Genomic DNA, 25,547 nt, shown 5'->3' on the forward strand with positions numbered 1-25,547 from the left:
CATCAGGAAGGAAGCGTTTTATGATAACTCAAGAGGCAGCGCCCTAATCTTTGAATCTAGGTCATGATGTCTTAGAACGCGCAGCTACAAAAAAGAAATTTTACGAAGAAGACACGTGTGCTGTGTGGTAAAATGGTAGAAAGAAAAGAACACCTCATACTAAAATGTGAGTGTGTCCATCCCGATGACATTGCAGGCATTGTCACTCTACCTGAGGCCTTAGGGTTTAGAGATGACAATAGCCATGTAAATAAATGTGCGGTGCAAATAAGCAGAAATCGTTCGGAATATTGGTGGACGGAAAGCAGAGGTGACATAACGCTAGAAGTGTAGGAAGACGTATTTATAGAAAATGAAGAATTTTAATAACTTACAACGCAGTTAAACATAAATGAAGAAAAGAAGGTGAGTATGATAGCAATTGCCATCCCTACGTTTCAAAAGGGACGCTCCTACCTTTCATTCATCCATTCATGGAGGTCCTCGGCGAGGCTGGTCGCCGAAAGGCCCAAGATTTCGGCTTTTCTTCTTGAGCCCCATTTTCTGTTTGTTTCCCATTTGGGCGGCCATTTTGGGTGCGCGGTAGTTTGCCGCACAGTCCTCGCGAGCGTTGGTGGTAATTGGGCGCCAACGCATACTGTACACCAGGGTACACAGAGTTGAGGAGCCTGCACACCCTCCACTAGCTGAGCTTGGAGTCCGCGGTGTCCACACGTGTCCGGCTGCAGGTTCGGGCATGCATCCGCGCGATGCCCGACGGCCCCACACTGGCCGCACTCCAGGATAGTTTTCAAAATAATTTTGCACAGGAGCGGCCATATTGTCATAATGCACGTAACGGCGCTTCTTCTTACCCGCGAAGTTGATGCGTGCCTTGCTGGATGTTCCGAATTTTCGGATTTCCACGATGGTGCCGGCGCGCAACCATAATGGTTGTTCAAGTGTTTCCGGGATGTCCGTGTAACGGACCATAATCACTCCGTGGCACGGGTTGCCACCGTCTTGTCTCAGGTTACCCTGAAGCTTGATGGATCCCTTCTCGGGTATCGACTGCAAAGTCCCCGATGAGCCGGTCGGCAGCCTCGATGTCCGGGGTATGCGCGGTAACGATGTTTTGGTCTCGCGAGGGTAGAATGGAGATGGTGCGGGCCCTTTCCAGCACGAGGTACGCCGAAATAGCGGTGCCGCAGCCGGTTACCGTGAACGCCTCCTGAAGTGAAACGCGTTCTCTGCGCTTGAGTGCTACTCGTATAACCTAGTCTTCAGGATCGGGTTTGGACATTGGACGCAGCTTACACTTCGTGAACGCGTTGCTCTTGCTTTGCGTGGAGCACGTGGCGGGAGATTTCATGTTTCCCACCGACGACCCGGAGGCAGGCGCTGGGTCGAGCGCCGATATCTGGGCTTTGTCCTGGGAACGGCGTGCAGCCGCTTGAAGTGAAGCTTGACTCTGAATTTTCAAACGTCAAACTTGCATCGCCGCTGTTGGGAATCGAGGTCCACGCCATCGTCCCACAGTCGTAGGCGCATAACTGAAACACGGAAGTCTCCATTTTGTCCTCGGGCGACCTAGTCCTCCCGGGCGGGCGTCGGCGTTAGGCTTAACGACGGCGCCCACGCGATCAGTCGAAAAGCGGCCGCAAGTATAGAGAAAATGGGTCCACCTGGACAAAAATGGCGTCCGGTTGTTCCGCTCGATGTTGCGGATCTATTGAGCGAGAGCGACTGCGATAACCTTGAAATCGCGCTATAGTGTACGTACCATAATGGAACTTCAGTTGAGCCTTGAAATCTTGGACGTGAGAGCAGGTTGTGCCCTTTAGACTTCGCAGATGTCATATAAGAAAAATGATTTTATTTGTCGTTCGCTCGGTGTGTGTTATCCTCAATCCTCAATCATTTTGCTAATCTGTACGAAACGACCTTGTAGAGGAAAGCAGGAAAATGGCGCGAATTTTCGGGGTCGGAGGAAAAGAGGGATCATATTGTCACGGGTCGCTAGACGAAGCGAGTCATGGGGCTTGACTTCACTAACGCATTCTAGAATGCAAAATGCAAGGTGGTACCAGAAAACCTGGATCGTTTAAACGTCAGGGAACGCACATTTAACTGCTTTGCCAATTTCCTCTCGAGCAGGATGGCGCGCATCCAATTTGATGAAAGTCTGTCTAAAGACATACACTTGGGCAGCATAGGCACCCTGCAGGGTTCCGCACTCCCCCCCCCCCCCCCCCTTCTCTTCAACGTGGCCATGTTACGGCTACCGATGAGGCTGGAAGGGACAGGTGGTTTGAACTTCTGCCATGTATGCGGACGACATCACCATGTGGATGTCCCGCGGAAACGACGCGTACATTGAAAGTACGCTACAGAGGGCCATAAATAAGGTCCAAAAATATGTCGGCCATAGCGGTTTGCAATGCTCGCCGCAGAAGTTTGAGCTTCTTTTTTATCAACCTCACCAGAGACAAACTTCAACCATCCCTAAGATCAAAATACAAGCGCAAAGGGCAGAGATAGCTCAGGTTGAAAAAATCTGAATTCCATGCATGATTATAAAACGCAACGCGTAGAACGGTAGTGCAATGACTGGGATAGATAACTGCGCACAATAAACGATGCGCCTCATACAGCGGCTTGCCAACAGGAGACACCTCATGAAAGAGCAGAATCTCCGGCGGCTGGTACCGGCCTTCGTAGTTAGCCGTATCTCGTATGCTGCCCCCTTATTAGATCTTAGTGGCAGAGAAGGAAAAATAGATTTATCAGGCGGTGCACGAAGCAAGCTCTAGTGTTGCCTATCCGTACATATACGCACCGCCTAGTAGAGCTAGGCATGTATACCTTGGAAGAAATTACGCAAGCAGAAAGAGCGTCTAAAATCGAACTCTTAGCCGGACCACCACCGGCAGGGCCATTCTAGACAAACTCAATCTGAGTCGAGACAACAGAGAAACCGCCAAAGTCGACATGCTCAGAGAAATTCAAGACAATACAGTCGTACCAGCACTACCCAGTAATATGCCTCCTATTCATCACTCAGTGCGCCCAGCCAAACGGGCAAAAGCGCTCGAGACACGCTTCCGCTCCTGCTAAGAGGAGGACATGGTCTACGTGGATGCGGCTGAGTATGGTAAGAACACGATGACCCTCGCGGCTGTCAGCAATAAACATTTCTTCAAATTCAGTGCCTTCATAGTTTCGGGTAACCGAGAGACTGAAGAGGAAGCTGCCACAGCACTGGTTTGTGTACGCACGAAAGCGAGGTATGTCATCACACTCCAAAGTTTGTCATCCTAAATTTCAGCAGGAACCGGGTGTACCCCTTAACGAATACAATTCTAAGCCATCATGTAATATACAGAAAAATTACACTAATGCGGACACCAGCACATGCAACCCTGCCTGGTAATGAGACGGCCCACGAGTTCGCCCGAGACTTTTCCTTCCTTGCGGACCCGAGCAAGGTGATCTTCACAGACAGGGATCACATGGTGGCATACAGAGAAATTACACAGCACCATCGTTTGCAACGAGCTGTACTTCCTCCAGCGGATAGATCCTTCACTAGATGCCAAGCCATACACTGGCGCCGGATAAAAACTTACAGCTTTCCAAACCCAGCCCTTTGGGGTCTTATGTACCCAGGCAATTTTTGGATAAATGCGCAAACTGCGAACTTAACCACATACTATGGAAATGCCCTCATGCGCCCGGGAGAGACGAGTCATAAAGCCAAAAGACCAATGGGAGGCCTTACTACCGAGCTCCGACCCGGTGATTCAACTACAACTCGTCCGTCTGGCCGAAGACGCTGCCTAGAGTCAAAACCTTTCGGCCGTCATCTCGGCGGATAGCCCTCTGGCTACTCTCTTTCTGTTGAAGGATAAAAGTTTTCCTACACTATCCTATCGATGTGCACTGACTTTACGGCGCGGCGCTCCGCCCTCAGCAAGTGGGGAAAGCCTCTCGTGGGGGGAACATTTTTCCTTCGAACTCAACCCGTCTGGCCTCGGAACTTCTCCCGTGCTCTAACGTGGAAAAACATTTATTCGTAAACACGTTGGTTAGTCGTACAACCTTGATTTCTTAGCGTAGTTAGTTGCTGGCTTGTTTTATTGTTGTAGCAGCAATAAATATCTTGTTTGTGTTAGCCAGATGGTCGTTTATTTCCCCTTAGAGCAAGGCCCGCCATGGTCGACGTGGACTCGGTAGCGTTTGCGAACACGAAGTGGGGTCGGCGGTTTTGAAATATATGAGCCGCAGTTAACCGGGAAGAATTCCTTACACCCCTCTTGCAACCTGACAGCATAAGGCATGTATGTTTATTCATGCTTAGAAGGACACACACAGCGCGAAAACGAGAAAAGACTAGAAAGCGCACAACACATGCGCCGTCTAGCAACTAATTATTTATTTTAAACGTAGCCCTATATAAACAAGGACTGCGATTTCAGCACATGCGCAAGAGGCACAGAAGGTAATGAACAGTCAAAGCTAACAATAAGAACAGGAAATGTTTCCTCCGCTTTGATGCTCACATCCCGTGTATTCTAAAAAACTCGCATTCTTTTGATGCAGCGTGATTGAACGCTGTTGACGCACGCAGCTCTATATCTTCTAATCGCCAATGCCTTCGTTACACTTTGCGTATCCTTCCTAAATGAACCTCAGCCAGCTATTCAATCTTGCAACCAAATCTGAATTGTGAAAATTTGATGATCCCTTCATCACTGGCATTAGTTTTTTTTTTTTTGACGACGGAGGAGCACAAATGCTTTCTACATTTTGTAAGGGTGGTAACCTTTAGTTCAATTCAAGATTTTGCAACCCAGATGAATTATGAGCCGTGTGTCTTATACCTTAACACTCAATAATGTATTTCACAGATCTGTTATTGCCGCTTGAAATGATTCTGAAGCCGCAAAATAAGTCGTCTCGTTTGTGGCCTAGCTACTGACGCGTTAGTAGCTAGCGTTGTCCTCGTCGGTGTTCTGACCGAAAGAATTAGCGGTGGCTTAGCTGTGCTATGCCTGGTATACGTAAGCGAAAGCTGGCGCAACGAGCACGGCTCTTCTTCTATGGCTTCCAACTGACGGCTGAGTGCATCGCCTCCCGTAATCATTCGACCCCAAGCGCATGCGCAGTAAGGCGCATAGCTAGTCGTGGCGTCAACGCGCCGCTGGGGAGGCGGCGAAGTCGGCGGCTGTCACGGCGGCGCAGCTGTGACATCATGCGCGGTGCACCTTTGGCGAAGCTCGCGCTTGCGCAGTAGGAGCAGATGGGCAAAATGGGAGAAATCACTCCGGCTAGCGTAGTGTAGCTCTCGCTACAAAATCAGGAGTATGACACTGCAAGCGGTCCCCAGACGTCAACCTAAGAGGCAAGTGGACCGCCAAGATTGCGTGATCTTTCGGCGTCACACAGCCTGCCTACCGGTTAATGCGCAAACTGCCCACCGTGACACGTAGCAGTTAACTTAATGATCGGCAGCTCCTGAAGATTAACTTGGGCCACACAAGGCCCACAGCTTGGAGCACCTGCCATCGCAGGGCTGTTGCGCACCGCTTAACCGCTTCACCATTGTCTCAGGGATGCTATGCATAATGCCAGGCATCTATGATTGTAAAGGAGTGAATGAAGTTCTGCAAATATGGTAATTAACCCCTATACTATCGCATCATACTCTTAATGTGGAGCTTAAGTGTCCTTTCCAATTTATTCAGAACGAGTATAGTGGTTTTCTCAATGGGCTTTCTAATGTACGCGTTTGCTCTAGGCACCAGAACCAATATTTTCACACAAGACCCTTAAGAACTATGTGTCGCTGAAGAGCCGGCGCCGCTTTATTTGTGTAAGGAACCTAAGAAATTGAAATGCCAGATAAATTATTGACAAAGCATTGAAATCAGTCGTAAACGATTTTAAATTCTTTCAGTATACGAAGTAATTAGAATTAAAAGTAAATCTGTAAGAGTTACGTAAGGATCGAGCCAAGGACCTTGGGATTGCGGGACGGGCACTTTACGCATAGTCTGTGAACGATTCTTGGTGCAAGCTGCATAATAATGAACCTAATGAATGGTTGTAGTATTTGAATCAGTTAAGTGTTTTAGAGACATACAATCATGCGCACATGAGTAATTATGTTTATACTCACTAAAATTACGCAGCTGAATACCCGATGCGAAGAGGAGCCGATAACTTTATCGCGGTCTGCTTTTAAAGGCGAAGCTTATGCGCCTTCTACATTTTCTTCGTGGGATCATCTCGGACTGCGTTAGAGAGCGCGATTGATCACCCATATATGCGCATGTACTGCCTTTGTCAAAAGTCATCATGCCGGCGTGAACAGCCCGGGCGCCAGAGCGTGGTCTAGAAGTAGCATTGCGTTCACAAGGAAGCACAGGAGAAGCACACGCCACCTCACCACATCGCTCCCGCTGCAGTGCCGTTTGCGGCGGCTTGGGTACTTTTGACAAAGACGGTACACGCTTCATCGTATAAATCCAATCGGTGCCTTTGAGGGCGAAAGCCTTATTTGCCATATGAGTCCACAGGAAGTGTCCGTTCGCAGGAAGCGTCCGCCTCACCTGTCAAAGAAATGATGGCATCAAAAATAAAATAAATACAATAAAAATAAATCTCAATATAAACAATAAAAATAAAGAAAAAATAAAATAACAAATATATTTTTAAAAAATTACAACTAAAATTTCAATTCGTAAGTAAAAACAGAAAAAGTGATCGTAAAAACAAAACATTTAGAAACAACATAAAAATTATAAAAACAGAACGTACCGGCGTCGTGGAAAAAACCAGTGTTTCAGAAAGTTCCATGCTTTCGCATTCCAGCATCCAAGAAGACTTCAGTGCCCTCAGAATTTTTATTAACATCGAGAGTCAGACAACTGATGTAAGAAAGAGACTGCGATAATGGAGAAATAGGATACCGCCTCTGATAGCGTTTTAATGATGTTCAATTGTGAGAGCACGAAGCGTATCCATAACATTAACCTGACTAGAACGAGAGTAACGTATGTTCCAGGGCTATTTGGTTTTGCTTTCTTGAGAACGATATGCGGCTTCAAGTACACGTAGAAAAAAACAAGGAGACGAAGGACAGGCGCCAGCTTCCAACTATTTATTCCGAAAGTGAAGCACATGTATTTGTAGCATCGAGCAATGTCACGCCTTCGGTGCCTTATCGTTGCTCACACTCATCGCAACGCATTCTTGTGTCTGCATAGACGTCAAAGTCTGCCGCGTGCAGTTGGTCGAAGCATCTCTTATGCACAGGGCTGCTTTCTTCTTTATGTGATAGGCTTCTAACACAACCCTCGACTGCATGCTCTTCATTCTATCTAGAATCTTTGTCCCTTCTAGCAGAGGCTCGCACTTAGGCGTTCAAACCTGCACGAACGAAATGGCACACATGATTAAGTTCTCCCTTTTTGCCATGCTTCTTAAAGTGCTCGTTGATGCATCACCCCGTTTGCAATACATATGACATCCCATAGCACAGCGGTATCTCGTATACAACTCATGCCACGGAGCGGATGCAAGCTGCTGGATGGTTTATATTGTTACCGCTTGCGTCAACGCCGCAAATCTGGGGTATAAGTTTTAACAACTCGTTAGAGACTGAAAAAAAGCAGCGGCACCTTGGGTCTGTTAGTCACTTTCTTCCGATTGTGCGACATATAGTGCATATGGCATAACTTCAGCTTTGACCGCGGAGCCATCACCTTCAAACTTCTTTGGTCGATTACCGCGTTTTGTTTTTTGGACGAGAGTTTCAGAGAATGAAAACTGGTTCTTGAGGAAAGGAAATGACTCGGATACTGATCCGGAGTTCCCGGGTTCAAAACCGACCGCGGCGGCTGCGTTTTTATGGAGGCAAAACGCAAAGCGCCCGGTGCGATGTGAGTGCACGTTAGAGCTCCCCAGGTGGTCGAAATTATTCCGGAGCCCTCCACTGCGGCACCTCTTTCCTCATTCCTTCTTTCGCTCCCTCCTTCATTGCTTCTCTTACGGTGCTGTTCAGGTGTGCAATGATTTATGAGACAGATACTGCGCCATTTTCTTGCCACAAAAACCAATTAAATAAATAAAGGAAACGGCCCAGTAACCGACTCATATATCATTGGACACCTGAACCGCACCGTAAGGGAAAGGATGAAGGAGGGAGCGAAAGAAGAAAGGAAGAAAGAGGTGGCATAGTGGAGGGCTTTAGAACAATTTCGAACACCTGGAGGTAACACCCGCCGCGGTGGCAGAGAGTTTAGGGCGCTCGGCTACCGAGCCGGCGTTCGCAGGTTCGAGCCCTACCGCGGCGGCCGCGTTTCGATGGACGCGAAACGCAAAGGCGCCCGTGTGCTGTGCAATATCAGTGCACGTTAAAGATCGTGAGGTGGTCGAAATACGGCACCTCTTTCTTCCTTTCTTCTCTGAGTCCCTCCTTTGTCCCTTCCCTTACGGCGCGGTCCAGGTGTCCGCCGAGACATGAGACAGATACTGCACCATTTACTTTCCCCAACTTCTAGGAGCCAGGAGCGAATAGGCGGCTAATTTGATTATCAAAACTGGCATGCATTTGGTGCGGGCAGTATTTTGAGTGTGAAAATTCAATGCATAAAGACGTGTCACCTTGTATTTTCTATACAGTACATTGCTGGACTAGTTGGTTCGTAATGCGCAATGGTGGAACCAGCGAAACAGATGCAGGACAAGAACAAGGAGGCACATACACAACACCGCTGAACTTACAACTGAGCAGTACTAAGTCCAGCGGTGTTGTGTGTGTGCCTCTTTGTTCTTGTCCTGCGTCCGTTTCGCTGGATCCATCATTGCGCCTCGTCTTTTTGTGCGTGTACTTGTAGCGGATGTTTTTTTTTTCAAAACAAATAGGCAGAAGACTCACGCAAACAGATTTAAAAATCGTGTTTGCGTTATCCCTTTTTGAAAGACACTGTTAATTCCAAGGGACCTTCTTATTCCTGGCCCACTTGGACAACCTTCTAATTCGGTGCGAAGTGACACCGAAATTTTCGGTTAACGCACAAAATGGCGAAACCACTAGCCACCAAAAAAGTGTGTATGAGTCGGTGAATTCTTATCTAGTACAGACGCAAAATCTTTGCCCTAATATTAACTTACACAATCTAAGATGTTCGGAGTTAGGCTTCAAGTGAATGTATCTTCTTTGGAAAAGAAAACTTGTTACTCGGGACTTTAGATGCCATTCAATAAAATAATTGAACCGCCAAGCAGTATTTTGACACTACTGATGATTGTCGCATGTTTATCTCAAGCAGAGGGAGAATCTAACTACCAAAAACATATACAAAACAAATTGTTTACAATGGTGAAGAAATTTTTTTTTCTCGTTTTAGAGAGCCCCGTCTTTTTTTTCCTGTGTTTGACGTGAAAACACATCCCACGTCTCTCTACAGAAGCTACGCTGGACGATGCAGCCGTCTGTTCTTCTTGGTGTCTCTCAGATGGTGAGAAGCCATTTGGCATACTTTACATACTTCGGAATCTATGAGCTTAAAAATGTTTAAAAGTGGATGAAAAGATATATAGAGCCATAAATAGCCCGCGAACAGACATGCACCTGAAATGAAAGCCAGTATTAGTTATATATTTAGGTGAAAAAATAATTGTTTCTGCAAATAGAGAAATCAATCTAAAAAGTGGCCTTTTAAGGTGCAACCATTTCATTTAAGGCTTAGGAACGTCAATCGCAGCGCACAAGAAAAGGTAGCAGAGTCATGTTAAATAGTTTTCTTGGTAACTAAATTTGAACAGTTAACTTTTAGCCTTTGCCATAATGTCCGGCTTGAAACTAGAGATTTGCAGCCGGTGGTTAACAAAGAGTCTGCCGTTTTAATAAACACCCCGTTGGTTTGGTTTGGTTTAAGGGGTTTCACGGTCAAAGCGACTCAGACTGTGAGGGGTATTAGAGGGTGCCGGCAATTTCCACTTCCTCGTGAATCTTTACTGCGCATTTATGTCGCAGAGTACATGGGCCACTGGCGTTTCGCCTTCATTCAACTGCGACCGCAGAAGCCGGAATCGATCCAGCGCCGTTTGGGATACTATATTCACTTATTCATCACGGCGGCTTAAGCGCCTCGTTGTGTAGCGTTTAGTTAGCGTGTAGCGTGTGGATTTGTAGCATGCGGTTAGAAACAGTCGCATCACTTTTTAATGTTTACAAAACACGAGCGCCATTTGCACTGCCGCGCAATATATTTTAGCCATTCTGCATGTCAGTGGAGAAGCGAGCGGCTCTGGAGCACGCTCAGTAAACCTATCACGCACTTGTTTCGCGGTCTGCTCGGCCGCAATTAGGCCAGGGGTAGGAAACTCTGGTTAGTATAGGTTTAGTTATTTCAGTGCACCTGGCTACTGGAGGTAAACTGATGCTGAAAACTGAATGATTCCTGCTCACGTGCGCAAAAGCGATAAGACTGTGTCCGTGGCCATTCGAGTTATCTGAGTGATTCGTCTAAGAGATAAAAACTTAACTTCAATGAGGTCGCCAAAGGTATTCGTAAAAAGGCTAGTGACTGAAATGCTTTTAATAAGCAAACTCGGTAACATACAGTGCCAGTTTCCTGATGTACTACACCACCACTAGTATTAAAATACAGCAAATTCGTCCGAATCCCTAAAATATAATTGAAAAAATCCCTGTCCGGCATCGATGAAATAACCATTGTTTCCTAGCTACAGGTCGCCATAGAGATCGCAGAAAGTTAAGTAAAATTGTGGAAAGGTCAGGGAAGAATGTAGCCGGGATTTACTCACTGATTTTTCGGATCTCACCTTTACGCGATCGTTCCTGGGTTAAGCGTCGCCGTCGGCAGCTGCAGAGTGGGCGGCGACCAAAGCGGTGGATGAAAGTAAGGCGATCTCGCAGAAAGTGCAAGTAAGAAAGCGGAGGAGGAGGGTTTTGCGTGATTTTGCGGGAGCAGTGAAGTGTGGCGCATACTTTCTGCGGCAGCTGATGCGAAACCAGCTGCTCGCCGCCGAAGCTGAAAAAGCGCCACCATAGTTTCGCACTGCGTGTTCCACGTGCACTTACCTACGGTTCAAATACTTCAGCAGGAGCGCTCAGAAGCAGAACATCCAAATTGTTCAGCATTTTTTTGCAAAGAACTCGTATGCTTTCACTGATACGCAATAAAGTGCCGTTGTTCAGTACTCCTAGCATTATTAAAAGGCATCTCAGCTCCCTGACATGGTTGCGAGGAAGGGTTTGACGCAGACAGCAAAACGACAAGGCCGAGTATGTGCCTTTCAATTGAGCATCCACTCAGCCACGGAGATGTGGGCACAGATGTAAATTTCCAAGAAAAGCTGAGAAGTGTGAGTGAAAATAAAGTGGCTAATAAAGTGGCTGCACATCACTCCAATGAAAAATCTCACTTTCCGCGTATATAAGTTCTCTATATCAAGAGAATTGATTTCACGCCATCTAAAGAAGCTCCCTAAGCTCTTGCGGCATCTGCCTGTGTGGCATTCAGCAGATGTCCCTCAGTAACACCCGCTGCTGGACTGTACTCCGAGACTTTAGGCGTAGGACCTCCGGTGACGCGGTGGCGGAGGTAACTTCGCTGCTTGTCACGCACCCCTTCAAAATTATATTCTGCGTTTGACATGTCAAGCAACCTGTTGAAATAGTTGGTCAGCCCGCTGGAAAACTGCTTAGCGGTTTTGGAATCCTAAGGCTTCGCGGATCTGCCCTTTGGGTGGAACTCGGCAATGGCTACCCAGCCTCCACTTCTGGATGGGGCTTCTACCGTGCTGCGTAAAGTGGAGAGGTCTCCAATGACCTGTCTTCAGCACCTCTATCCGTGCAATCGGCTTCCCGCATCCACAGAAGCGCTCATCAGGAGACACTGCATAGGATTCATCTTCAGCAAACAGCAGCTCAGAAGGCAAGCGTTCCTGCCTAGGAGAGGTCAACCAGGTTGTGTCCACACCGGGATCGGTAACGTATAAAGTAGCGTTTAAAGCTTTGACAACCAAAAGCCTCACAAACGTTCCGAACAGTATTTTTCAGGTGAACCTGGGTGCGTGTCTTGGAACTAGAGGTGTGCGTGGCTTCGCAGCTCGAACGAATCCTAATACAATCGCTGTGTGGCTCCCGACTTTGTTCAAGTGTATAGGCTCAAGTGTATATAGATCACAAGCGAGATCTCGGTACCGGTCCACGTGCAAACAGTAGAGCGATTGGACCTTCAACGCTGTGTTCTTTACAACGCCGAGGTTTCAAAAGACCAGGCCACCCTCCATCCTGATCTATACTCTCCTACTCACGGTGTCATATAAGTGCGGTATATGGGAAAGGGGCGCTCGTGCATTGTCACACTACAGGGACCACCAAGTCTCCCAGAACGCCTTTACTACTATCGCTGTATTCTGCGGACTTGCCCATACAAACCGAGTATTGTCTACAGCTACAGCTCTTTCAGACCTAGCCACATGCGCCAGATATGCTATTTTACAACGCAGGATTGGGCTAGGCCACAAGACATACTGTCTTGCCGGCGTGGAGTTTGCGAGACAGACGACCACAAGATCAGCTCTCCAACTTGCCCAACAAAACAGAAAGCAACTGAAAAAGTTCAGCGTGGGATAAATAAGCAAGCGCCTCCACATGAAAATGTAGCCCCGATACAGACATCTAAAAGGTTTGCGGCTTTGCAGTGCGATGACGACGACTCGCCGGAGCTTTCTGAGACCAATTCACATGCAGCCCCTGCACAACAGTTTTAGAGTGATAAATTTCGCAAGGGTAGGTGTCGCCTTCAGGCTATACGCAAGCATAGCATGCTGAAGCCTCGGCATGAGGACATGCCAGCAGTTGACGACCAAATTTCACTCTTTTTAGCAGAGGTCTCCAAGCTACGGTAACGCCGTGAACTGCTTGCTTGTCGTAGACAAGTAGCGGAATCCCACTCACTCTACGTGATCAAATGCTGCAGCACCGTCGGCTACGTCCAGCCCTCATGCGTTGTTCGCTTACTCTACCAGGTCTCCTGCAGCACTGCTGGAGAAATCTACATCATCTCTCCTCCGATTTATGGCAAACGAGTAATCTAACCTGACATCAGTTCTTTTAGAACACTTGGACGCCTAATCGAAAATGGCGAGTACACGTTGTTGTGGTGTGCTCTAAAGAGCTGCAGAGGCTTCTCCACAATGCTGGGAGAGCACTAAGCTCGCTTTCGTAAGAACAAGCTCCAGTTGAGGTCCCTGTTAGTGCAGGAGACCAGTGCCTTGCCATCCTTTCCGGGATTGAATTGCTACAATTCTTCTTCAATTACGACCGTCGTGTCAACACTGCTGCCCATCGGGGAAAGGCGGCGGTATATGTTAATACGCGTTTTCATCAAGTTCTCCTTTCTCTAGAGAACTGGTGTATCACTTCATATCACGAAGTATCTGCAGTGGCCGTGAAGTTTCCCAAGACATCTGTTGATATCGCGTCGCACTACGTAAGACCCGCCGGTGTAGCTCCCTCCCTCATTAATTTGGGGTGGTTATTAATTGTCCGTCGACAACACACGGGGTGGCCTATTTTAGGCTGTGGTGACTTTAACACCCCTCACCCGTATTGTGGGTACCCCACTTCAAGGCATAAAGGTAGGCGTGTGTGGGACGCATTCGCGGATGCGCTGTTTATTTTACTCAACCATCCAGATTCAGTAACGCGCGCCGTGCGCCGTGCGCCATTCTCGCAGTACAACTTACACTCCGGCCCTTACGCGGTGGGCAGGTCCCGGCACTACCTCGTGGCACCTTGAGCCCGAGGGCTGGAGTAGTGACCACTATCCTATAATCATCAGTCTCCATCCGTCACGGGCCCCGCCGACTACGCCGTATGGGTTCTGTGGACAATTGGGACACCTCTTGCACCACCCTCGAAGATCTCGCTCTGCAGTCACCTACACTACTTGTGAACTGCATACAAAGCGCGCTTAATACGGCTGCAACTTTCACCGGGACATACGTCAGTCGCCCCCGCCGGATGTAGGTCTGCTTAACTTCTGGCCTGCTGGCCGACAAGCGGAGATGGCAGCTTCCCGAGACTCGACTCTGGCGCAAGCACGCACAAGGATGAATTGCCTTACTGTCAAGGCTCGAAGACAGGAATGCAAACTCTCGCAACGGCAGTGGCATGCGTGGTGTGAGCAGTTATCGACAGTCATCGAATGCCGCTCTGGAGAACGTTTCGTGAAGTGGAACATGGTTCCTGTCGTTCTGACGCAGTGACCACAGCATGCTTCGCTACTAATTTAGCTTCGTATAATTTCAGCGGATAAACAGCTCGGAAATTTTCAGAGCGTTAGCTGTTACTCATCACGTTTCGAGATTTCGTGGGGTCTGCTACAACCCTGAGGTCACAGTGCCATCTGTGGCAGCAACTAGACAACAGCACACCTCGCATTCAGACTAGTAGCGCCATCTACAATAGCATTGTAGAAACCGCCACCTGCCGCGTACCAATGAACACGTCACGGTCCAATATGATCGATACAAGTGGAGCTATCTGAGTATGCGATCAGAGGACTTAATGGCGGCATAGTTTTGGTTTCTCGAATCCGAGATGGCGGCCATTGAAATTATTTGTGCCCGTTCATCTCTTCGCCCCCTTCCTAGTATGACGTCAGGGGACTCCTCGCCACCATTAATAAATTATGCATAGAAGGCGTCGTATCAGAAACCTGGAAATCGGCTACAGTGATCTCCATTCCAAAGCCGGGGAAGCCGCCTACAGACCTCGTTAATTTTCTGTCTTTATGCCTTACGCCAACATTGTGCAAGCTTACGAAGAAAATGCTTGCCGCAGGACTGCCATGGTGGACTGAGCATCACGGTTTCTGCAACCCCGCCCAAACTGGCTTTTGTACTTCCGCAGGCACAGAAGATGTGCTCTGAGGCACAGAACGTGTGCTCTCAGGAAATATACTTCATCGCATTCTATTCTACAGCCGCCTCTGCCAGTTGCCCCTCTGTGCCGTTTTGTGCAGTCAAGCGATAACAAATCAGCTCATCTACGTCAGCCAACGTCTACCCTTGCGGCAACGTCACTCCGCGACCGAATTACAGAAGAAGATGCCCATCTGCCGCATGGCTCCATCGTCGTATACGTTGACGCAATCATCCAGGCCTGAGAATTAACAACAGCACATTACTGCCCTTGCAAGCTTTCCCTGAACAAAACGTCAAGATTTCGCCTCCCAGTAACTCCTTCCTCCTGTGCGGAGATGCTTCCATTTGAAGAGGCACTTTGCGCTGGGACCGCTGTTTCATTGCTACCTGCGGCCTGTATTGTCATTCGCACAGACGCTCTTCACCTCACATGCCTACTACAACGCGTCGTTCGACCCCCATATATTTGTCAAGACATCCATCGTCTAGCAGCACGCATCACGCAGCCAATCCGTATTGAGTGGGTCCTACATGACCTCCTAAGTTCACAAACCCGTGAAGATTCTGCGACCCGCCTTGAAACCCCAGCCTCCTCTTTGCCTCGAGTCCTCAGTCTGGATGACACAACTCTGCTTTTAAAAAGAAAGGAAAACTTCCGGCGTCGCTCACGTGCTCTAATCCCACCATGCGCGGTAACCCTCCCCCGCGGTCTTACCCGTGCAGAAGAGGTTGCGCTTCGGAGGATTCGGGTCGGGGTTGCCCTAGCTCCAACCGTGACACGAAAGTGTGCCTCAATTTTAAGGTTTATATACACAACCCTGGTGTCCAGCCTGCAAGAACAGAAATACTGAGGCCGATATTCCCCACCGCTGTGGATTTGCCCGGCGCTGAAACCGACGAGAATTCGGCACCTGGCGGCAGCGAGTCTCTCGACGAACAGTTCTGCTTCATATACCACTTGGATACAGGGACCACATCATCGATCAATCTTCGACTCAAAACATCATTTTGACAGATTTGCCTGCCTGGTTGGGTTTGAAGACATAATAAACTGCATGACTCCAACCAAAAATTTTAATTTTAACCCAACGTTTCGAAGCCGACTAGGCTCCTTCATCAGGGGCGACTGAGGGCAGTAGCTGGCGTCTCTTCGACTACATTAGAAAAACGAACCTATTTACATTTTTAAGCATCCCCGTCATCCATCATTGACTACCCTTTTGCGCCCTTATGCAATAAACTTCGCATTTAAAATATAAATTATAAAGTGAGTTATATAATTTAATCCACTAAGGTTTCATTCACAAAGCTGTCGACGGATCGGTACGTACAACGTTCGAAACAAGACTTCAATGTCAAAAAGATTTTAAACTGTTGAATTACAATAAAGACGCAATAATTATGCACTCCTTTTTTCTTCCTCACTGGCGTGCGCAATATGGTTAGGGACACGGGTGCAGGGCGCAACACCATCGAACCTTAGTTGCGGATATTTGCAGGTAGTGATTTCGCAACAGTGTAGGAGGGGTTTTCTCATTGTCCCTGCGGCCGGCCCCACTGTCAGTGGCGGATTACTTGTCAATCCGCGGCCTGGATTGCTTGGAATCGTTAAAGTGACTGCTTTAAGGTTCCAGTTGAGCTGAAAAGACAGCCTCAGCGTTGTGTCGAGAAACCCACGTCACGCCGGCGTTGTGTCGAGAAACACGCGTCGAATTCTTTTTGATTGACGTGGCATAGTAGCCCAGTTTACATGATGCCACCATCCGGGGGTCGAGTCAGGGGGTGGGGCCGAAGATCGTCACCCCATCTCAACGGCTGTTTGTGCTCATGAACTCTGTTTTAACGCGATATGGTCCCGGGTCGAGGTAAAGCCACCGTCGGCGTCGCTAGCCGTGAGGGAAAAATCACGATGGAAGGAAAGGAATAGCATAAATCAGAAGCAGGCAAGAATGCAAGCGCTGACGCAAAACGTTTCAAGGTAATCGAAGGAAATTAAGCAAAAAAATGGGTTAATTTGGGTATGAGCGGGAATTGAAGCAAAGACCTTCGCACTGCTAAGCCGGCACGCTGCATAAAGGCCGCGAAGACTCCTTTTATGCTTTATAGCATAGAAATATTGCAGAAAAGAAAAACCTAATCGTAAAAAAGTAGGTCACCATACCCTTGCACGATCCCACCTTCCAAAACATCAAACGTATGGGAGGCACACACATGCATCCTGAGAGGGGAGCCAGCTAGGAGTCTCTTCCAGAGCACCATATACTCCCAGCACCGAAGCGCATAGTTCAAGAAACAAATATTTTGATGACCGTGGTGATTCGGCGTGGCGGTTCATCATGAGGCTCTTCTAGAGACTAAATAGTCCCAGCAACATAAATATATCAATTGGCACCACACAGTTTTTCTCAACAGGCCAAAAACGTATACTGTAGGGTGTGGTGCCAATGTCCTTCTTATTTGTTTGTTGTGATATGTCCCAGAAAGACAGAGCATCAATGCACTGAATAAAACAATGTTCAATCGTCTTTGGTGTATTGCACAGGCGGCAATTCGCCATCCATGGCACAAGCATCTCCTTAGCATGAAGCGAAGCCTTTACCGGCAGCGTGGATATGTGCAGTGTAGACAAGAATGTTTTTGCAGCAGAAGAAATGCACCTTCGCCTAACACGTTTTAAAACACTGGTGTCAAGGAACTCAAGAAAAGGGTGCCGACACAGCGGTTGAGGAAAGGGGTACAGCGATAAGCGCCGATAAGCGGTACAGCAGTACAGGTTCTTTTTTTTTATTTGGGTTTAACGTCCCAAAGCGACTCGGGCTATGAGGAACGCCGTAGTGAAAGGCTCCGAAAATTTCGATTACCTGGGGTGCTTTAACGTGCACTGACGTCGCAGAATACACGGGCCTCTAGAATTTCGCTTCCATCGAAATTCGACCGCCGCGGTGCCGCAAAATTCGGCGCTGCGCGTAAGCCATCGCGCCCGCGCGCGGTCCTTCCCCGGGGAAGGAACCCCGGGGAGAGCGCGCAGATTTGCGAGTGCTGCTTCCCTTTCCACTTAGCTCGCCGGAGCGGCGCCAAAGTAAACATAGGCACGCGCGGCGTTGATTTCTCTGGAATGTCTGAGAAGTTTCTACTCATTGTCGACGGAGAGGGCATGACCCTGACCGCGCTAAAGTGATACCTCTCCGCTTCGCTCTCGCGCCGGCGTCTTCGCATGCGAGAAGGAACCAGAAATTTCTCGAAGGTGGTCTCCACGCTCGATCAATGGGGTCGCGCGCCCGGCGCGAGAAGGAGGAGTTTGTGCAGTTGAAGCTGCGTGTATGTGCGCGCCTGCCTTGGTGCGAAGAACAAACAGACGCGGTCTGCGCCTATAAATGAGGGGTTTCAGCCGCTGTCTGTTAGCCCGAGCCGCCGTTTAAGCTTCCGCGAAGCGCGCCCGCTCAACTCACGGGAAAACTCCATTCTCCCAGCCACGGAGCAGCGAGGCAACGTGCGCCAGTCTGCGAATCGACCCCTTCGTGCTCCTCAGGTCGTCGGACAGTCCCAGTGCCCGGTAAACAAATTGTGTTTTCATTATCTGTCTGTCTCTGCGTTAGTGCACTTTAGGTGCAAAGATTTTGTTGAATTGTAATCTCTCTCTATCGTTACTTTGCACGAGTTGCATTGTATTTGTAAACCACTTTGTATGCGCTCCTACGAGTGATTGCGAAAACCTCTGTATCGTCTCTTTGCTGTATAAGCTTTGTTTTGTTTTGTGAACCTTTGGCTCCGACCCATTCTCTGGCTTGCGACCAGCGAAAGCAGGGCACCAAACGACCAACCCGCTTGTCACTTGGTAGCTGGTCTGCGGCTGAGCTTGCCACGCTGAGCCGAGGGCATCTCTCTTGTGACCGAGACCACTACCTAGTCTGTCGAACACGCCACATTGTCATCTGACAGGAAAGTAGCGAGGGTGGTTCTATTCTTCAAGCAAGGCAATCCGAATTCTCTCGTTAATTACAGACCTAGTTCATTGAGAAACATTCCTTGTAAACTTCTTGAGCACATTATATATTCTAACCTCGCCTCTTTTTTGGGAAGTAACTCTCTCTTAGGCACCTGCAGCACGGGTTCCGGAAAAAAATATTTCTTGCGTGACTCAACTCTTATCTTTCACTATTATCTTAACGTTGTCTTTAGATAGTGGTTTACTAGCCGGCTACATCTTGACTTCGCTAAGGCTTTCGATAAGGTATTGCATCATTTACTCCTTCTTAAAATGAGTTTCCTGATTGTTGACCGTAACTTCCTTATATGAATTGAATGTTTCTTGACTAACCGCACCCAGTTTGTATCAGCTAACCACTCTCTACCATCCCCATGTGCCGTAACATCTGGTGTTCCCCAAGGTTCTGTTCTCGGTCCTTTACTCTTTTTGTAGATAATAATGACATTTCGATTGGCATTAATTCTTTCCTTAAGCATTTTGCTGATGACTGTGTCCTTTTTCGTGCGATATATAACGTTTACGACAGTTCTCTCCTTTAGTCGGAAACATCCGCCCCATTTCTCTTATATCCTGTCTAGGCAAGGTCTTCGAGCACATAATTCTTGCTCCCTAACAACGTACACGCCAGATAACCACCTTTTGCCCCACAGTGTGCTCGGCCTTCCTGCGCATGTATCTGCGCAGGACGCCCTACTTCAAATTACGCATGACGTGCTTGAAAATACCATTCCCCTCTACACTATAGCTATCCTGGCAGTTGACCTGACCAAGGAATTTGACAGAATTCGACAAGATGCCATCTTACGGGAACTGCAGGCTCTACAGGTAGGCCCTAGCTAAAACCTACAACTACGCTCGCGCCTTTCTCTGGTTACCGCACTGCCTCCCTGCACATAGATCAGATTACCACACCTCATTAAACACTCGGAGACGGAGAGCTCGGAACCCCTCAAGGGGTGGTCCTTTCTCCCCTTTTCGCGAACGTTGCTCTCATCCCCAAGGCTCACAAACGTCTTTAATCCCACGCTTAAAGGACCACTCATAGCTCTGACGGGGAAATTGAGGAAACTCTTCAGATAGCGGCAGACACTATTTCTTCTCACGCGTCATCTATCGCGCTCAAATGTTTCCTCTCTAAGTCAGCGATATTCCTAATTAGGCCAAAATCTGGCGCTAACTCGAGCATCTAAATTGGTTTAAAAGGATCCCCTGTCTCCATCACATACGCCCTCCGCATGCTTGGCCGCCACTTGCAGGATTATGGACGAAATGAACATACACTCAAAAGACTCAAGGCCTCCACGCAATCCGTGTTTTACCTTCTACGCCGAGTATCCTCCCTTAACAAGGGTTTAGACGAAGCAGACAACATGAAAGTAGTGCATGCATTTACGCTTAGCCGCATTCTATACGCAACCCCACATCTCAAATTGAACCGCGTGGAAACCGAACGCGTGAACGCCATGATCCGCCTTGCAACCAAGGAAGCCCTAAACCTACCTCGTAGCACCAGCACTGCCAAACTCCTTGCATTAGGCATGCATAACACCATTCAAGAACTAGTTTACGCGCACCTTCAAACACAGTATCTTAGACTTGCCACAAGCGCCACTGGCCGCCATATACTCTCCTCCCTTCGCATCAACATACCACCTAACCAGTCAACTCTTATAGCAATCCCTCGACACTTACATACACCTCCCGTTGTGAAACCTCTTCCTCGAAACGTCCATCCCCAATATCATATCCCCCGTCACGTAGCACGCGCTAATGCCCTCCACAAGTATTATAGCCAAGCCCACGTTGCCGTTTGGGTAGACACCACATGTACAGCGCACGAAGCGGTAGCAGTTGCCTAGAATCAAACCCTACCCCACCCCCTAACTCACCGTCTTCCCTCGGGATCTACGCCCTAGGAGGCAGAGGAGACCACCATCGCCCTAGCCCTTGCACATTCTGAGGCCCAATACATCTTCAGCGACTCCAAAACGGCTCTTTCCAACTTTGCCAGGGGCAGGACTCAGCCCTGCCTGGCAATTGTTGAACACGCCTACCCAAAATCTACCGCGCAGGGTAGAGCTCCGGCAGGTGCCGGCTCACTCCGTGAACCCTGGAAATGTGGCTGCGGATAAGTTGGCCCGAGGTTTGATTTGCCGGCATCAGGACAGTCTCAATCCAGGACTCTAGAGGGAGCGGGTGCACACCTTTGCGTAGCTCACGCAAATACTCCGTTTGGACCGTCGGACTAACCTCCCTCCCCACCCTCTGTTATGCACTCCCAACAGATACCTTTCAGACGCCTCCAGACCCGCTCTCTGTCATCCCCTCAGCTGATATCCCACCATTGTGGCACATCCCCTGCATGCTCCCTCTGCGGTGACCGTCACACCACACACTCCCACATCCTTTTCCGCTGTCGTGCTGACCCTCCCCTGCAGGGACAGCACGCCATCTCGAGCTCGGAGGACTAGGAGCTCCTGTTCACGGCTGCAGACCCGACATCGTAGCTTGCTGCGGTGACTCGGGCTGCCGACGTCATGTCCCGACATGACCTACTTGATGCAGTGCGGGACCGCGCAGTGGCCCAGGGACCCAGCATGGTCTATAATCCACTTATGAAATAAAGTTTTTCTCTCTATCTGTCTGTCCTTCAGTCCGCTCTTCATCACGTCTTAATTTGGTGTCAGAGATGGTCTATGGTTCTCAATCTATCAAAGTGCAAAATTACGTCCATCTCCCGCCAATCTAACCCTTCTAAAACGTTCGATTAGAAGATTAGTGGAGTTTCATTAGAGAACGTTTCATCTTATAATACCTGGGTGTTCATATCCCTAACAACTTATCCTGGCGCGTGCACATAGAATATGTTATTAACAGTGCAAACTGTGCCCTGGGTTACATACGCAGAAACTTCTCTGAGGCTGCATCCCATTTAAAGTTACTTTTATATCAAACACTAATACGGCCAAAGCTAAAACACGCATCATCAATATGGGATCCCGCACAACTCAACTTATTCGATGCTAGAGAATCTGTTCTGAATCGGTCAGCTCGCTTCATCCTTTCCCACTATTCTCGCATGGCTAGTGTTTCTTTAATGAAATCTAAACGTGGTCTGACTAATCTCGCAGTTCCTTAAAATAGTTTGCGCCTCAGTTTTTTCGACGCATTTTCTTTCATAACAACTCGCTAAAACAAAAATTTTTTTATTCTATACCATCATACGTATAAGCACGTGTTGATTATCCGCATAAAGTTGCCATCCCATTCTGTAAAATGAATGTGCTTTTAATTCTTTCTTACCGAAGACTAGCACTCAGTCGAACCACCTTCCACCCCATATCGCATGCACTGGAGACGTGTCATCCTTCAAGCCACTTATCACCTAGTATGCCATCGAACGAGCATCGGCATCATGATTTTTGCTTTTTTTGCCTTATGCCTGTACTTTTCACATGTATTTTTTTTTCTCTTTGCACCCACCCCCTTTAAAATGCTCTGCGGGTCCTAAGGTATTGCGGTAAAAATAATAATAAAAAGTAATCTGAATGTGCCTGAGTAATCTGTATTCTCGAGAGTCTATACAGGTTGTCAAAATAATAGTGCACATTAAAGAAAGTGAATGTCTCAGCAACTTCTTTAAGGAATCCCCATAAATGCTTCTCACCAGTGTGTCCAGTCGGCGCGAATTGGAAAGGCGAATGAGCACTAAGACGCCTGATAAGCGCCGCTACTAAAAAAGGGTGGTTTGTACATTCGAAAAAGAAAAAAAAACGCGAAACCACCCCCGCCGCGGTGGATCAGTGGTTAGGGCGCTCGACTACTGATCCGGAGTTCCCGGGTTCGAACCCGACCACGGCGGCTGCGTTTTTATGGAGGAAAAACGCTAAGGCGCCCGTGTCCTGTGCGATGTCAGTGCACGTTAAACATCCCCAGGTGGTAGAAATTATTCCGGAGCCCTTCACTACGGCACCTCTCTCTTCCTTTCTTCTTTGACTCCCTCCTTTACCCTTCCCTTACGGCGCGGTTCAGGTGTCTAACGATATATGAGACCGATACTGCGCCATTTTCTTTCCCCCCAAAAACAATTATTATTATTAGCTGATGCACGAACAAGTTAACAAGGCCTATTCCACCAAACTATAGAGAAAGAAATAGGTTATCACGACGCATGGGTTCCCATTGGGAGTGCCATACGAAGATAGCAAACATTCTTTGCATGAGCTGCACTTTCTTCCTCGCAGAGTGAAGAACCTGGATCACATAGGCAAGTTTTGCGAATAAAAAATGTGGCAGAATGTTGTTCGGGGCCTTTTTTCATAGGCCACGAAGACACGTTTGTTGAAGGTGAATCAAGGTGGACCTAATGAATGCGGCTTGGTAGGTGACTTAGTGAACTGTGTTAGAGACATGAATAGTAGCGTGCATGAGTATTTATAAGCGTGCTAATAAGGATTGAGGTCATATGAGCTTTCAGTAGGCGACGCGAACGAAACCTGATAACGCTGTAACGTTCCAATGATCAAGCCTAAGCTAAAGCGTGCCGCAAATTTTATTTTGTATTATCACAAAGAAAGTTGTAAAACGGAAAGCAACCCGACGGAAAAACCTATGCGAAGAAATAAAAAGTGCCATTTATTCTTCAATTAGGGCGCATTGTCGGCCACCGAGATATTAGTCGTTATGACGTTGAGGTAAGTGCTCCGCACATTAGAGAATCTTGGGTGTGGGGAAAGTACCGGCAGGTGACAGAACGATACCAGCCATTCCACGTTTACTCTAGAAGCGGCCATGGTGTCTAGCCGGAATTCAGATACGAGACTATATCCTCGTGAAACCTGAGTGACGAATTTTTGTATGCAGATCAAGAAAACGCATTTATTAGACCAATGAGGCTATCTTATCACGATAAAAAAAGTTTTGTTGATGAAGTATTTTTTGTTTGCTTAGCAAAGCATGTGCAATATATTGCACATTGGGACTCAGCGGATGAAAAAAACAATATCATGAGAGATTATGGATAATGGGCAAGAAGGCTTTTATTGTGCCCTTCAATGATATCTCTAGGCATGAAACTGTTTAAAGCAGTTTCTTGAAGAAGTTATACAAAGAAAAACGTCACAGCGAGTGCAACGAAACTTTGTGCGTTCAGAACAGGAGGGGTTACGGCATCTTGATGCGGACTTCTGCAATGAAAGTTCGGGCATGTGTGTTGCTCCGGCTGTCCGGAAGGAGACGGGAGGCAATGGTGTTGTCTTACTGGCAGGGCGCTTCGCTGGCGGCTCATCGTTGTCGCTGCCCACATCCAATTCTGCTCTCAGCAAATCATTAGCAATTATCAGTTTGAAGTCCAGTAGACTTAGTGTGTTCTTGCTGGCAACTCCTTGGAGTTGAGAGTCTTCTTTATACTGCAACCATGCATTAACGACAGCCACGTCCGCAAGAAAACAAAGAGAACGAAGAGTCCAGCGCGTTGTCCTTGCCTTGCTTGGGTAGAGACTCACCATTCTATCGCAGAGGTCAACGCCTCCCATATTCTTATTGTACTCTTCTACGATAGCTGGCCGAGGTACATCTTTATAGACCCTCTCCTTCTTGCACCATCTTTTGCATTCTCCTACTGGCTCCTCACCAATGTGTGAAGAAGCGAACGTAATGGTCTTGTTGTCGACCCACTTAACGAGGCAAATGCCATCAGCCACATTGACAGTTTGGCAAAAGGATCCGCGGCCTTTCTTCACCAAAGCTTTGTCATCAGGGAGCTTAGAATCCTTTGGCACGCGATTCTTCATTATGGTGCCAGTTCCACGCAGGCCTTGGCTCGAGAGGTGACGAAGCAGGGGTGCAGAAGTGAAGTAGCGATCAAAAAATAAAGAACTGCCTGTTGGCATGGACTGTGACAATCTAAGCACAGCACAAGCACCCACACCAAGCTCTGATCGGTCAGCTGCGAGCGCAGACTTTCCCTGATATATTTCGAAGTCTAGAACCATTCCACATGGGCTGGAGAGCACAAAATTCTTCAGCCCTGTTCGATGAGGTTTACCAGGGACGTATTGCTTTAGTGTAGTTCTGCCTGTAAACGGTATTATTTGCTCGTCTATGCTTGCTGACGGGCTTCTTGGAAGCTGGAGGCAAGCCGTCCTTATCATTTCGATGAACGGTCGCAGTCTCCACAGCCGGTCGGCTTTCTTTTCCTCATCACTGATGTCCAAGTCATTCACAACTTTTATGTTTTTTCGCAACAAGAAGAAGCGATCGCGAGTCACAACATCAGCGATTGCAGCAACTCGTGTTTGCCTTGCCCAGTAAAGACGAATCTGTGGGTATCCTAAGCAACTCATCATGAACGTTGCACCTATGAAATGCTTCATTTCGGCAGTGCTGCTATTGAGCAGAGTCCCCTTTCTTTGATGGTAGCCCACCTCACTCTTTTCGTGCATATTGCGGTAAAATTCTTCAGAAAAATATTGCTTGAAATAGTCCAGAGCTGTCCAATTCGTTCGAGAATCGGTCTCAGTATCCGGAGTATCCGGAACATCGGGTAGAGATGACACAAACGGAGCATGCCTCCAAGGAGGGAATTTCCCCACACTTGTTAATGGCC

General features: G+C 48.0%; 1 long non-coding RNA gene across 1 annotated transcript in view; it reads left to right on the forward strand.

Moving 5' to 3' along the window:
* LOC144104957 (uncharacterized) overlaps positions 1-21,528 on the forward strand; it is a 54,223-nt gene extending 32,695 nt beyond the window's left edge. The window contains exons 3-5 of the long non-coding RNA XR_013308666.1: positions 9,456-9,506; positions 18,423-18,505; positions 21,379-21,528. This is a non-coding gene — a long non-coding RNA (uncharacterized LOC144104957). The remainder of the gene's footprint in view (positions 1-9,455; positions 9,507-18,422; positions 18,506-21,378) is intronic.
* The last annotated feature ends 4,019 nt before the right edge of the window (positions 21,529-25,547 follow it).

Source organism: Amblyomma americanum, chromosome 9 (assembly GCF_052857255.1).
Source record: "Amblyomma americanum isolate KBUSLIRL-KWMA chromosome 9, ASM5285725v1, whole genome shotgun sequence".
NCBI lineage: Eukaryota > Metazoa > Arthropoda > Arachnida > Ixodida > Ixodidae > Amblyomma > Amblyomma americanum.